This window comes from Triticum dicoccoides, chromosome 7A, assembly GCF_002162155.2.
Source record: "Triticum dicoccoides isolate Atlit2015 ecotype Zavitan chromosome 7A, WEW_v2.0, whole genome shotgun sequence".
In the NCBI taxonomy this organism is placed as follows: Eukaryota; Viridiplantae; Streptophyta; class Magnoliopsida; order Poales; family Poaceae; genus Triticum; species Triticum dicoccoides.
This window is the reverse complement of record NC_041392.1, coordinates 653,179,703-653,193,805: the sequence shown is the minus strand read 5'-3', so window position 1 is coordinate 653,193,805 and position 14,103 is coordinate 653,179,703.

The following is a 14,103-nucleotide window of genomic DNA, read 5'->3' as shown; positions in this document are numbered from 1 at the left end:
TTGCACCTTCACACGGGCGAAAGCCCGGTGTGCACCTTCGATGTAGTCGGACCGCTTGACGACTTCTAGCCGTGGGCAGGCATCCACAAGCCGCCTCACCAGGCCAAAGTAGTTGTTCGGAAGGGCGTCGCCAGGCCATAGCCGGACTATAAAGCCCTTCATGGCCTGTTCGGCCGCCTTGTGTAGCTCGACCAGCTGCTTTAGCTGGTCGCTCATAGGCACTGGGTGTTCGGTCCCAGTATATTGGGCCCAGAACAACTTCTCCGATGAGCTTCCCTCCTCGACCTGGTAAAACGTTGCGGCATCCGACACGCTGCGGGGAAAATCTGCGAATGCTCCTGGAGAGCTCCGGATTCGGGTAAGTAACAAGTAATTTACTTTCACATGCTTGCTTTGCATATAGAATGCCTTACCTGCCGCTATCTTCTTCACCGCATCAATCTCCTGGAGGGCCTTTTGGGTTTCGGCCTTGGCACTCCTTGCGCTCTCGAGAGCCGCGGCAAGCTCAGACTCTCGCGTCTTCAAGTCAAGCTCCAACGCCTCGTGCTTCATCACGAGAGCTTGGAGCTCTTGCTGCACCTCGCCCACTCGTGCCTCATGCCTTTCCCGCTCGGTGCACTCCTTGGCCGCTTTGTTTTCGGCCTCGGATAGTGCTTGCTTCAGGGTCGCCACCTCGGTCGTGGCCCCTGACAAAATCACGATGATCCTGTCATTTTGCAACCGCATCTTCTTTTATATATACATATCTATGGACAGGGTATTACTTACCCTTGTTCTCCTCGAGCTACCTCTTGGCAAGGCCGAGCTCTTTCTTGGACCCCTCGAGGTCCTGCTTCAATGCGGCAACCTCCACAGTCTGTGCAGCAGCGGCCAACAGCGAAGACTGCATACGCATGTAGACATACTTGTGTTAGACTCCTGCGATATTGTTTGATCCTCTATTCGGCTTTTCTTTTTGAACACCAAACAGAGCATCAGGGGCTACTGTCTATGCGGTAATATTTTTCCTATATTTCAAACACTTACCTCAAAGCCTGTTAGAAGGCTGGCACAGGCTTCAGTCAATCCGCTCTTGGCGGACTGAACCTTCTGGACCACCGCACTCATAATAGTGCGGTGCTCTTCGTCGATGGAAGCGCTGCGAAGCGCTCCCAGCAGATTGTCCAGTGCCTCTGGTTGGACAGAGGTCCCCGGCACAGGCGTCTTGCCCCCTTTTGGAAGGAGGCCGCCTGCCTAAGTCCGGAACCATTGGAGGTTCTGGCGCGGTGTTCGGCTGAGGGCCAAACTCGGAGCCCTCGGGAGCCTTGCTCCCTCTGCTCCCGGAGTCCGGAAGGTCGCCTTGAGGCGCCTCCGAGACTGTCTCCCCTCGACCCGGTGCCTCTTGAGACAATACCTCGGCGTTGTCCGTAAGGCAATGGGAGGTGGCAGTCGGAAGTGGATCTCTATCCATATCCGACGAGCCCAGGGAGCCGTCCGATGATACATCGATACGGGCTCGTGGCGGTCTGCATAATCATAATTCGGCGTTAGGAGAAGCAGTGCGACAAAGGAATGCTATGAGTTACTCTGGTATCCGAATACTTACAACTTCGCCAGGGGCTTGGCCCTGAGCAGCCACTCGTCTTCGCCTTCGGCGGTGGTGGTGGAGTAATCCGGAAGGAGAGTCCTTCCCTTCTTGGACCCTTCGCCCCCCAGTAGGGGCGGCCTTCCTTTTCTTGTCTCCCCCGACTGGAGGGGGAGCATCTTCATCTCCCTCCTCGTCTTCGGGGGAGGAGTGCGTCATGGAGTTATTGGACGATAAGTCCAATGACGCCTGGCGTCGGGAACTCTTTCGGGTTCCCTTGGCCTTCTTGGTCTTCTCCAGCACCTTATAAGGGGCCGGAGTCAGCATCTTCGTAAGGAGAGCGTCCGAAGTGTCTTCGGGCAGAGGGGCCGGACAGTTAATTTGCCCCGACGTGTCCACCCAGTCCTGTCGAATGCATGGAGATCAGACCCCGTGCATGATTAAGCTAGGGGAAATAAAACATCCTACCGGATGTATAGAACTCACCGAATGCGCTCGATGCTTCGCGCTTAGCCCGCGGTCCTCGGTGAGAGAGGGAGGGACCTCTGCGCCCTTGAACAGCACCTTCCAGACGTCCTTATGCGTCGTGTCGAAGAGCTCTCTTAATTCTGGTGCTGGGCCGGGTCGAACTCCCACAAGTTGAAGTCCCGTTGTTGGCACGGGAGGATCCGGCGGACGAGCATGACCTGTACTATGTTGACAAGCTTGACCTTCTTGCTTGCCATGTTCAGGATACATTTCTGGAGTCCATCCAGCTCCACCGATGAACCCCACGACAAGCCCTTCTCTTTCCAGGAAGTGAGCCATGTGGGGAATCTGGATCGAAACTTGGGGGCAGCCACCCATTTGGTGTCGCGCGGCTCGGTGATGTAGAACCACGCCGATTGCCACCCCTTTTATGGTCTCCACGAAGGAGCCTTCAAGCCATATAACGTTGGGCATCTTGCCCACCATGGCTCCACCATATTCTGCTTGTTGGCTGCCCACCACCTTCGGCTTGATATTGAAGGTCTTTAACCACATGCCGAAGTGGGGCCGGATGCGGAGGAAAGCCTCACACACGATGATGAACGCCGAAATGTTGAGGACGAAGTTCGGGGCCAGATCATGGAAGTCCAGCCCATAGTAGAACATGAGACCATAGACGAATGGATGGAGGGGAAACCCCAGTCCGTGGAGGAAGTGGTGGAGGAAAACTACCCTCTCATGAGGTTCCGGGGTAGGGACGATCTGCCCTGCAGCGGGCAGCCGATGCGCGATATTCACGGCTAGGTATCCAGCTCCGCGTAGCTTTTTGATGTGTCCCTCCGTAACGGAGGAAGCCATCCACTTGCCTCTCGCTCCGGACATGTTTGGAGAAGGTTGAGGAGAAAGATGTGGACTTGGGCGTTGGAGCTCGAGTGCGCAAGAGTGGATGAGCAAGGAGGAAGAAGGCATGGGTAGAAAAAGGTTAAACCTTGTCCCTTTATAAGGGCGGCCGAAACTATGCACCCCCACTAGCCTGGTAAAACTCGCTTATCCCCCAAGCACCGTAATCGATGGCGCAGTTGGGTTACCCACGCCCGTATTGATGAGAATCCCGTAATAAGGGGGACACGATCTCTGCTTTGACAAGACGTGTCAAAAAACTGCCTCGTGTTATGTGCGGGGCTAGTTAAAGGAAACGGTTCGAATAATCACCGGGCCATGGCATAATGTCGTATTGCCAAAACAAGTCAGCAAATTAGATTTGTGGAAAAAATATTCTCTCTACGGTGGTATGTGGAACTTATTTTGCAGGGTCGGACACTATCCTTGTATTAAAATTCTTCCGTGATGTATTCGGAGGAGGAACCCGCCTTGCAATGCCGAAGACAACACTGCACGCTAGACTCATCGTCATTGAAGCCTGGTTCAGGGGCTACTGAGGGAGTCCTGGATTTGGGGGTCTCCGGACAGCCGGACTATATCCTTTGGCCAGACCGTTGGACTATGAAGATACAAGATTGAAGACTTTGTCACGGGGCCGGATGGGACTCTACTTGGCGTGGAAGGCAAGCTAGGCAGTACGGATATGGATATCTCCTCCTTTGTAACCGACCTTGTGTAACCCTAACCCTCTCCGGTGTCTATATAAACCGGAGGGTTTTAGTCCGTAGGACAACATACAATCATACCATAGGCTAGCTTCTAGGGTTTAGCCTCTCCGATCTCGTGGTAGATCAACTCTTGTAATACTCATGTCATCAAGAATAAATCAAGCAGGACGTAGGGTTTTACCTCCATCAAGAGGGCCCGAACCTGGGTAAAACATCGTGTCCCCTGCCTCATGTTACCATCCGCCTTAGACGCATAGTTCGGGACCCCCTACCCGAGATCCGCCGGTTTTGACACCGACACCGATGGCTCCGAATTAACTTACAAGGAGAAAAATCATCTGGTCGGATTTTGTATTGACATTGAGAATTACAATATCTACAATCAAACTCCTCAACATTATGGTCAATACGTGGTACTAGTGCATGTGTTGAACTACGGTAACTACCATGGAGATACCCTGGTAAGATTTTTTACTATTACGACATCCATGCAACTTTTGCATACTTCTAAAACTAGTACATCATTGCTAACTATGAAGTTATTACTATGTTTTTCAACAAATAATCCAGAGAATTGTGTGCCTCATTTGATGTATCAGAAAGATAGTCTTAATATTTTGAACATACAGCCAGGTCATCCTACGAATCTCAACTGTCCATACCAGATTTCTAAAAGAAGTGGAGACATGCAAATCAAAGGATGGAAAAAATGTATGGACAATCGTAAGGAGGTTCTTGGAAGCAAAAAGAAGCGAAGCGCAAGAATTGGAGACAGGATGATCTCCATTCTCCATAATGGAGAGTCAGGGTCTATTTTGTTTTATGCTATTTTACCTTAAAGAGGGTATTTAGGTCCTACCTAATACTGATGATCATGTGCTAAGAACATTTAAGTAGGGTTGGTTCGATGACTATGAGGATGATGATCGTATGACTTGTTATTAATAACGAGTAGAAGTTGTATGATGATGATTAGTAGGACTTGTTATTATGATGATTCATGATGCAAGCATGAAGAGTTATTATATATCTGCGGGTGAAATGAACATTGATTGGATTGAAGTGAAGGCAACATGCATGTGGTGCATGTTGAAAGTAGTACAATCCAAACTTGATCAAGTTAGGATTAGTATTACTTTCGACATGCACCACATGTTGCCTCAGTTCAATCTAAGTCATGTTTAGGCATAACAGTAGCAGTAGCACGGAGATAAGAGAGGACACATCTCTCAATTATCTCCGAATGCAGTATTACTTTCGACAAACTCGCTACTCGCGGTCTCGAGACTTGTAATGTTCTAACTTTATTCGGTCTTTTGAATTCGGAGACTAATCTTCTATTGTATTTGATGAATCTGCTGTTTATATGTTGTGCTGTCTATATTCTATGCAGTAATATATTTTGTAACCTGTGCAAATATCAGAAAATAAAAAAAATTCCTAATATTCATACTAGTGGCGCACCAAACATCACATTAGTGGCGCACTGCTATAAAATACTAGTGGCGCATTATCTGTTAGTGCGCCATTAGTAACCCAGAGCACAAGGTAAATATATATGCCCCCCTGGGAGGCATACTAATGGCGCACTGTGTGACTTACTAATGGCGCCCTGCCTGGTGCGCCACTATAGTATGGTATACTAATGGCGCACCAGGGGTGCGCCATTAGTATATGTTACTAGTGGCGTGATGATAGTGGCGCACCTGTAGTGCGCCATTAATGGCCAAAACAGGTGCGCCACTAATAAGCCTTTTCCTAGTAGTGGCTAATTTTTGTTGTTCACAACTAAAGCTCTTATGGATTGCACCGCTGTAGCTTATACTAGATGATACAAATGTGTGCTCCGTAGCTTTCTGTCCAATTATATTATCATCTCCTGTGTGTTCTGTAATATTTTACATTTTTTGGCTTGTGCTGTGGCTTACCAAGTCTAATGTTTGTATTGGTTTTTCCATTTTGTGTGTGGAGTTGGCCAGTTCATATGAAACAAATGAAAGGCATGCAGTACCTTACATTGACAGGCAGCATGAGTTATTACATATTGTTGTGTAATTTATGAAATACCAAATTCACTTACTCAGCATATATCTGTCTCGCTCCTCCTTCCGTAGTTAAACCTTGGTTAAGTTTTGCAGTCATCACCTCATCTTCTGCCTTGCAATATTGTCTCTGTTTGATCAAAGTGGATGAATCTCTGGACACCATAGGCATCTTAGAATTGGTAGTGTTGTGCATGACTACACGTTGTTGCAAAAATATTCCTGAAATTGATACTAGCTCCATCTGTTTCTCGTTTCCATGTAATTGCAATGCACTCTTTTCGAGCTTCGCTGTTCAGGGATTTATCATGGCTTTTGTTTTCTTGTGGCTTGGCAGAGGTGTCATTATTGGTGGTCAAGCCGCTGATGTAGAAGATTCATAGAAACATTAGTCGGGTGGATGCCAGCATCCTCACCGCCGTCCGGTCTGGCAACAGGTTCGGTATTGCAATATCTACGCTCTTTGCATTAGTGCAGGTTACATATGGCCAAAATGATGTGTGAAAATGTGCCTGAACCTTCTATATTAAAAACTTTTAGATTTACTCAGCGGTAACATACAAGTGGTGGCTGGTCCTTTTCTATGTTGCTAGATTTAGAAAATTGTGGTAGCTACCAGTCCTCCTATTTACAACTGGATATAGTCCAAATATATTTGTTTCTATTTCCGACGGCTCTAAACATGTTCCTCAATTTCTATAAGCATATGAAGAAGATAACATTTGTTTGTTCTTTGGACTGAAGAAATTTACATAGGTTATTGCAGTAAATGCTTACTTTTTTCTCCCCATGACCAGGGCACTGCTTACAAAAAGAGGAGGCAAGCTGAAGAGGAAGGTTGGAAGAAGGAGAGCAATCATGCCAGTTCTAACTGTCTCTTCCTCCCGTTGCTAAGGTAAGCTATACGCATACACCAGACTAACGTAATTGTTTCAAGAGATTCTAGAATCTTTGCTCAAAGGGCTACTATTTGCATGTTGAAGTTATCCCTCCACAATCCATTTCGTACTTCTCTAGAAATATAATATGATCTCCATATAAGATTACTCAGTAGAGTTGTTTCTTTATGTTCTCTTATTCAAATATTCAAGGCTACAGGTTTCAGAAAATCAAAGTCAGGTTCACTATACAATTTGTCATGTGCTTATGCTTGAATTGGAGGTGAAGTCTCAGTGTATCAAACCGCATAATGAAAAACAGATACATACACGACTGGATGGGAATGAATAGCATCGATTGTGTGTTTTAGGAATATGCTCTCTTATTTTGCAACAAGAAACTTGCTCTAAGCTCTGTGATCATCCCCATGCTACAGCTACCGCAGCCTGCAGGTAGCATATCTATTTTTCATTTTTCTCTACCTTGGTTTGTGCTTGCTCAGTTCCAGTGTTTATATAGCAAGATAATCGATGTCTTGGGAAAGCCTCCAAACTGTATTTGATATATTGGCGATTTCTGATTGAAGAATTTATGGCCCACTCCCTCTTTAAAGCTTAATCAAATAAGTCTAATATTCTCCTCTACCCCTGCTACTAGAAGAATCTTCTATGTTTAATATATAATCTTTGCCTTGTGTTGTGTACCACTTCTATATGTTGTGCACCTTCTTCGTTATCTCCCTTTAGTTTGCATGTATTGTTTCTTCGCACGAGAGACAGTTTTAGACTGACAACTTAACCTCATCGTCCAGAACCCCCGCCTCCCGCGGGCGCAACCATACTACTTAGCTCAAGTGGGAGTGTTTTTGCTTTTAGGTAAATTGACAACTGCGATTAAGGATCGCGTTCGAGTTCCATGTTTATTGCCTAGTTTCTTAAGATCTACAGAGTATGCATGAATTAAACTGCCCAGTTAGGCTACTGAAATTAAGCTTGTTGTCTGACAGGGGATTGTGTGTTAGGTTGGGGAGTAGCATTTTTTATTTTTGATGAATAGGAGGAAGAACATTTAGCTAATTCTTCCACCATTGTTAAAGCTACAATAGTTGGACAGCGGAATCATAGAACTCTGCAAAGAGTATGTTGTGACTATATCCTTGCTCAATTCCCGTGGAGAGATAATCCTCTTCGCATTGTTTCGGCTTTTGAGATCAGTTTCAAGCTCTTGATACTTTGAAGTTTATATTGCACTTCACATAAAAATACCTAGGCATATGTTTTTTTATTCAGCAAAGTGAACATCTATACTTGGATGCTTTTTCCACATGCATCTCACTGTTGACTTGATTACTGACGGAAGGATCTCCATGTCGATTGCTGTTGGGAATCATTTGCCTCTACACCGATGACCCTCTCATGTTGTATTATACAATGAGCTAGAATGACGTCCTCCACCGACAGCTATTTGAACCTTAGTGCAAATTCTTTTGTAGAAATGACTCGCATCAAGTCTTTTGCACTTTCCTCTTGACTTTCTAAATGGGGATCATATGATGTGTTATTGCTTTCTTTGAGGTATATCAATGGCCATGGAGTTCCTTTTATGTGTCATCGCCTTCACACCTTTCTATCCTGAAATTTATATGGTGTACTACTGAGCTATCTGGGGTTGGTCCTGATTGGGTTGACATGTGGCATGTAACTAAAATTATTTGTACTGGACCATTATTGTTATATAACTATCTATACCTCTTTTGGTTAAGTTCCCATCAAAACTGAGGCATTATAAATGTCTATATTTTTTTGGGTCAGTTCATGGATGGTGCTTTTGTGTAACCTATATCTTGCTATGTTCTATTTTATATGCAATCCTCAAGTTTCTTTGTTACCAGATTGGATATGGCTGCACCCGGCAGGGGTGTGGCAAGCTGTATTTCCTACCAGGTTCAGTATGACCGCACCCTGTAGGGGTGCGGGGGTGCGGCAAGCCGCACTTACAATCTAGTTGTGATGGACAGGAAAGCTAGGGTTGGCCAAACTGACACTTCATACCTGCTCTCTTTGTTTGCATGGGAGAAAACTTTCGAAATTTTGCTTGAAATTCACGAGATTTAACAATTTTGGTAGGAGACAGGAAATGATTGTCATGGTTAAAAAATAAATCAATTTAAAAAATACCATTGTTTTTTATTTTGATAAAGGACGGATTTTATTGACTCAAAATGTTGCACAAAAGAATATGATACGTCTCCATCGTATCTACTTTTCCAAACACTTTTGACCTTATTTTCGACTCTAACTTGCATTATTTGAATGGAACTAACCGGGACTGACGCTGTTTTCAGCAGAATTGCCATGGTGTTATTTTTGTGCAGAAATAAAAGTTCTCGGAATGACCTGAAACTTCACGGAGAATATTTTTGAAATATATAAAAAATACTGGCAAAAGAATCAATGTCAGGGGGCCCACACCCTGTCCACGAGGGTGGGGGCGCTCCCACCCCCCTAGGGCGCGCCCCCTGTCTCATGGGCCCCGTGAGGCTCCACCGACCTCAACTCCAACTCTATATATTCATGTTCGGGGAGAAAAAAATCAGGGAGAAGGATTCATCGTGTTTTACGATACGGAGCTACCGCCAAGCCCTAATCTCTCTCGGGAGGGCCGATCTGGAGTCCGTTCGGGGCTCTGGAGAGGGGGATCCATCTCCATCGTCATCATCAACCATTCTCCATCACCAATTTCATGATGCCCACCGTCGTGCGTGAGTAATTCCATCGTAGGCTTGCTGGACGGTGATGGGTTGGATGAGATTTATCATGTAATTGAGTTAGTTTTGTTAGGGTTTGATCCCTAGTATCCATTATGTTCTGAGATTGATGTTGCTATGACTTTGCTATGCTTAATGTTTTTCACTAGGGCCCGAGTGCCATGATTTCAGATCTGAACCTCTTATGTTTCCATGAATATATGTGAGTTCTTGATCCTATTTTGCAAGTCAATAGTCACCTACTATGTGTTATGATCCGGTAACCCCGAAGTGACAATAATCGGGACCACTCCCGGAGATGACCGTAGTTTGACGAGTTCATGTATTCACTAAGTGCTAATGCTTTGTTCGGGTACTCTATTAAAAGGAGGCCTTAATATCCCTTAGTTTCCAATAGGACCCCGCTGCCACGGGAGGGTAGGAGAAAAGATGTCATGCAAGTTCCTTTCCATAAGCACGTATGATTATATTTGGAATACATGCCTACATTACATTGATAAACTGGAGCTAGTTCTGTGTCACCCTATGTTATAACTGTTGCATGAAGAATCGCATCCAACATAATCATCCATCACTGATCCATTGCCTACTAGCTTTTCACATATTGATCTTTGCTTAGTTACTTTTCTGTTGCCACTATTACTATCACTACAAAACCAATACTGTTACTTTTTCCACCGTTACCGTTGCTTCCATATTACTTTGCTACTAAATACTATGTTGTAGATATTAAGTCTTTCAGGTGTGGTTGAATTGACAACTCAACTGTTAATACTTGAGAATATTCTTTGGATTCCGTTGTGTCGAATCAATAAATTTGGGTTGAATACTCTACCCTTGAAAATTGTTGTGATCCCCTATACTTGTGGGTTATCAAGACTATTTTCTGGTGTCGTTGCCGGGGAGAATAGCTCTATTCTTTGAGTCACTTGGGATTTATATCTGTTGATCACGATGAAGAAATTGAAAGATGAAAGAACCAAGATTTATCCCTCAACTACGAGGGAGGTAAGGAACTGCCATCTAGCTCTGCACTTGATTCACCTTCTGTTATGAGTAAACTTGCGACACCTACTCCTGCTATTCATTCTGATATGTCGCATGTTATCGATGATGCCACTTCTGCTTTGCATGATGCTTATGATGAAACTACTTCTATGCTTGATAATACTGTGCCACTAGGTGAATTTCTTGATGAACAACTTGCTAGGGTTAGAGAGAATGAAATTATTAAAACTGATAATATTGATGAAAGTGATGATGAAGATTCTCCCCCTAGATATGAATTGCCTGTTGTGCCTGAGGGTTATGTTATGGATGAAGAAACTGCTAGAGACTTTTTAGCTTGCAATGATAGATATGATCTTAAGAAACTGTTAGTTAAGCTGAAAGAAAAGTCTTTGAATGCTAGAATGAAATATGACCCTGCTTTTGCTACTTCACCTATCTGTATTTCCGATAAGGATTATGATTTCTCTATCGATCCTGAGTTAATTACCTCAGTTGAATCTACCCTGTTCACTAATCATGAGAAAACTCGCTATTACTTTATCCTTAAGTTATTTCCGTTCTCATTAAAGGGTGATGCTAAAATATGGTTTAATTCTCTTGATCCTGGTTGTGTGCGTAGTCCCCAAGATATGATTTACTACTTCTCTGCTAAATATTTTCCCGCTCATAAGAAACAAGCTGCCTTAAGGGAAATATAAAATTTTGTGCAAATTGAAGAAGAAAGTCCCCCACAAGCTTGGGGGAGGCTTCTTCGATTACTTAATGCTTTGCCTAATCATCCTCTCAAGAAAAATGAAATACTTGATATCTTTTATAATGGACTAACCAATACTTTCAGAGACCACCTGGATAGTTGTGCTGGTTGTGTTTGTAGGGAAATAACTGTTGAACAAGCTGAATTTCTATTGAATAACATGTTGAGTAATGAAAATGATTCGACACTTCCTGAACCAACTCCTAAGCCGACTCCGAAGAAAAGGGGTATTCTATTTCTCAGTCCTGAAGATATGCAAGAGGCAAAGAAATCTATGAAATAAAAGGTATTAAAGCTGAAGATGTTAAGAATTTACCACCTATTGAAGAAATACATGGTCTTGATAACCTGGCATAGGTAGAAAAAGGTAAATTCTTCTATAGATTTGATAAGGGTGAAATCCCATCTACTAAGTTTGCTAGCCAATGCTTGGATGAGTTTGATAATTTTATGGTTAAGCAAGAAGACTTCAATGCTTATGTTGGTAGACAATTGAAACGTAATGCTTATATGATTGAACACTCGAGTGATTATATGTCTAGAGTTAAAGGTGAACTTAAACTTATTAGTAAACATGCTTCTATGGTTACCACTCAAGCAGAACAAGTGCTTAAAGCTCAAAATGATTTGCTCAATGAATTGGATAATAAGAAAAATGATAATGCTGTTAGAGTTGTGACTAGAGGGGGTAAAATGACTCAGGAACCTTTATATCCTGAGGGCCACCCTAAGAGAATTGAGCAAGATTCTCAGAGAATTGATGTTGATGCACCTAGTTCTTCTAATAAGAAGAAAAAGAAAAATGATAGGACTTTGCATGCTTCTAGTGAACCTGTTATTGACACACTTGAGCCCAATGATGTTTCTATTTTTGATGCTGAAACACAATCTGGTAATGAACATGAACCTAGTGATAATGTTAATGATGATGTTCATGTTGATGCTCAACCTAGCAATAACAATGATGTAGAGATTGAACCTGTTGTTGATCTTGATAACCCACAATCAAAGAACCAATGTTATGATTAGAGAGACTTTGTTGCTAGGAAGCACGGTAAAGAAAGAGAACCATGGGTTCAGAAACCCATGCCTTTCCCTCCTAAACCATCCAAGGAAAAGGATGATGAGGATTTTGAGCGCTTTGCTGAAATGATTAGACCTATCTTTTTGCGTATGTGTTTGACTGATATGCTTAAAATGAATCCTTATGCTAAGTACATGAAAGATATTGTTACAAATAAAAGAAATATACCGGAAGCTGAATTTCCACGATGCTTGCTAATTATACTTTTAAAGGTGGAATACCAAAGAAATTAGGAGATCCCGGAGTACCAACTATACCATGCTCCATTAAAAGAAACTATGTTAAAACTGCTTTATGTGATCTTGGAGCCGGTGTTAGTGTTATGCCTCTCTCTTTATATCATAGACTTGATTTGAATAAGTTGACACCTACTGAAATATCTTTACAAATAGATGATAAATCAACTACTATACCTGTCAGTATTTGCGAGGGTGTGCTTGTTGTGGTTGCAAACGTTACTATTTTAACGAACTTTGTTATTCTTGATATTCCCGAGGACGATAGTATGTCTATTATTCTTGGTACACCCTTTTTGAATACTGCATGGGCTGTTATTGATTGTAACAAAGGCAATGTCACTTTTCATGTTAGTGGTAATGAGCATATGGTACACTTTCCGAGGAAACAACCTTAAGTCCACAGTATAAATTCTATTGGAAAAATCCCAACAATTACTATTGGAGGTTTTAAATTTCCTCTTCCTACTGTCAAGAAGAAATAAGATATTCTTATTGTTGGGGATGTGCATATCCCATTGAGGTAACTTAGTGTTATTCAAAAATTCTCCGGTTTCATGTTATTTGAAAAGAGTTTGTTGACAAGACTTGATCAACCTTGTTAGTGGATTCCTTTTGATGAGCATGAGATGGATGAAGTTAGAAAGCACAACTCTCTGTACCCTCTTTTTACTTTCTGTTATTTAGACTAAATAAAGCAAAAATAGTATTTTCTGTCTGTTTTCTGAATTATCCTTGCAATAAAAAAATACCCCGAAAATAAAAGTTCTCCAAATGCCTTGAAAATTTTGTATAATTTTTTCTAGAATATTTAAGAATTATTGGCACTGAGAACACAACAGGGGCCTCACTACCTGGCCACGAGGGTGCAGGGCGCGCCCGCTGGCTCATGGACCCCACGTGGCCCCCCTCCACTTATTCTTGCACCCACACACTCCATCTTCCTCCAGAAAAAATCATCCACCAACTCAAACCCGAGTTCTAGCTCATCTTGCTGCCATTTTCGATCTCCTTGCTCAAAGCTCCATTCACAAACCTGCTTTGGGGGATTGTTCTTCGGTATGCGACTCCTCCAATGGTCCAATTAGTTTTTGTTCTAGTGCTTTATTTATTGCAAATTTTTGCTGCTTAGGTGACCCTGTTCTTGAGCTTACATGTCAAATTTGTGTGGTCAAAAGTAGTTTTAATGCATGATATGGCCTCTAGGCACTTGTAGGAGTAGTTGCTATCAATCTTGTTAAGTTTGCTTCACTTTTATTTTGAGTCACTAAAAATTTCAGGATTTTTTCAGAGGAAATGATGAAGAGATTGTTGAGGGGCTCTTCGAGCCGAAGCTCGAAGAATAAGCAAAGTGAAGAGAATAAGAAGCCCAAATATAATCTCCCTCGCACTGCGGAGGTTCGGCCGTGCGAATGGCCTTGTGATGAGTTCTTGAAAGCAGCCGGGATATATGAGGACTTTTATTATTTGGCTGATAATGCAGGCCTCATCGACTTCCTCCGTGACCAGCGCGAATAGTATCTCCTCACTAATATTTTTGTGCAAATTTTTTACTTTCATGCTAAGAAATCACCACCTTCAGTGGAATTTCATTTATATGATGAGGTTAAGGAGATGTCATTATATGATTTTTGTCGGGTCTGTAAGATACCCTTTGCGGGCAGCATAGAGGAACCACATCGTAATGA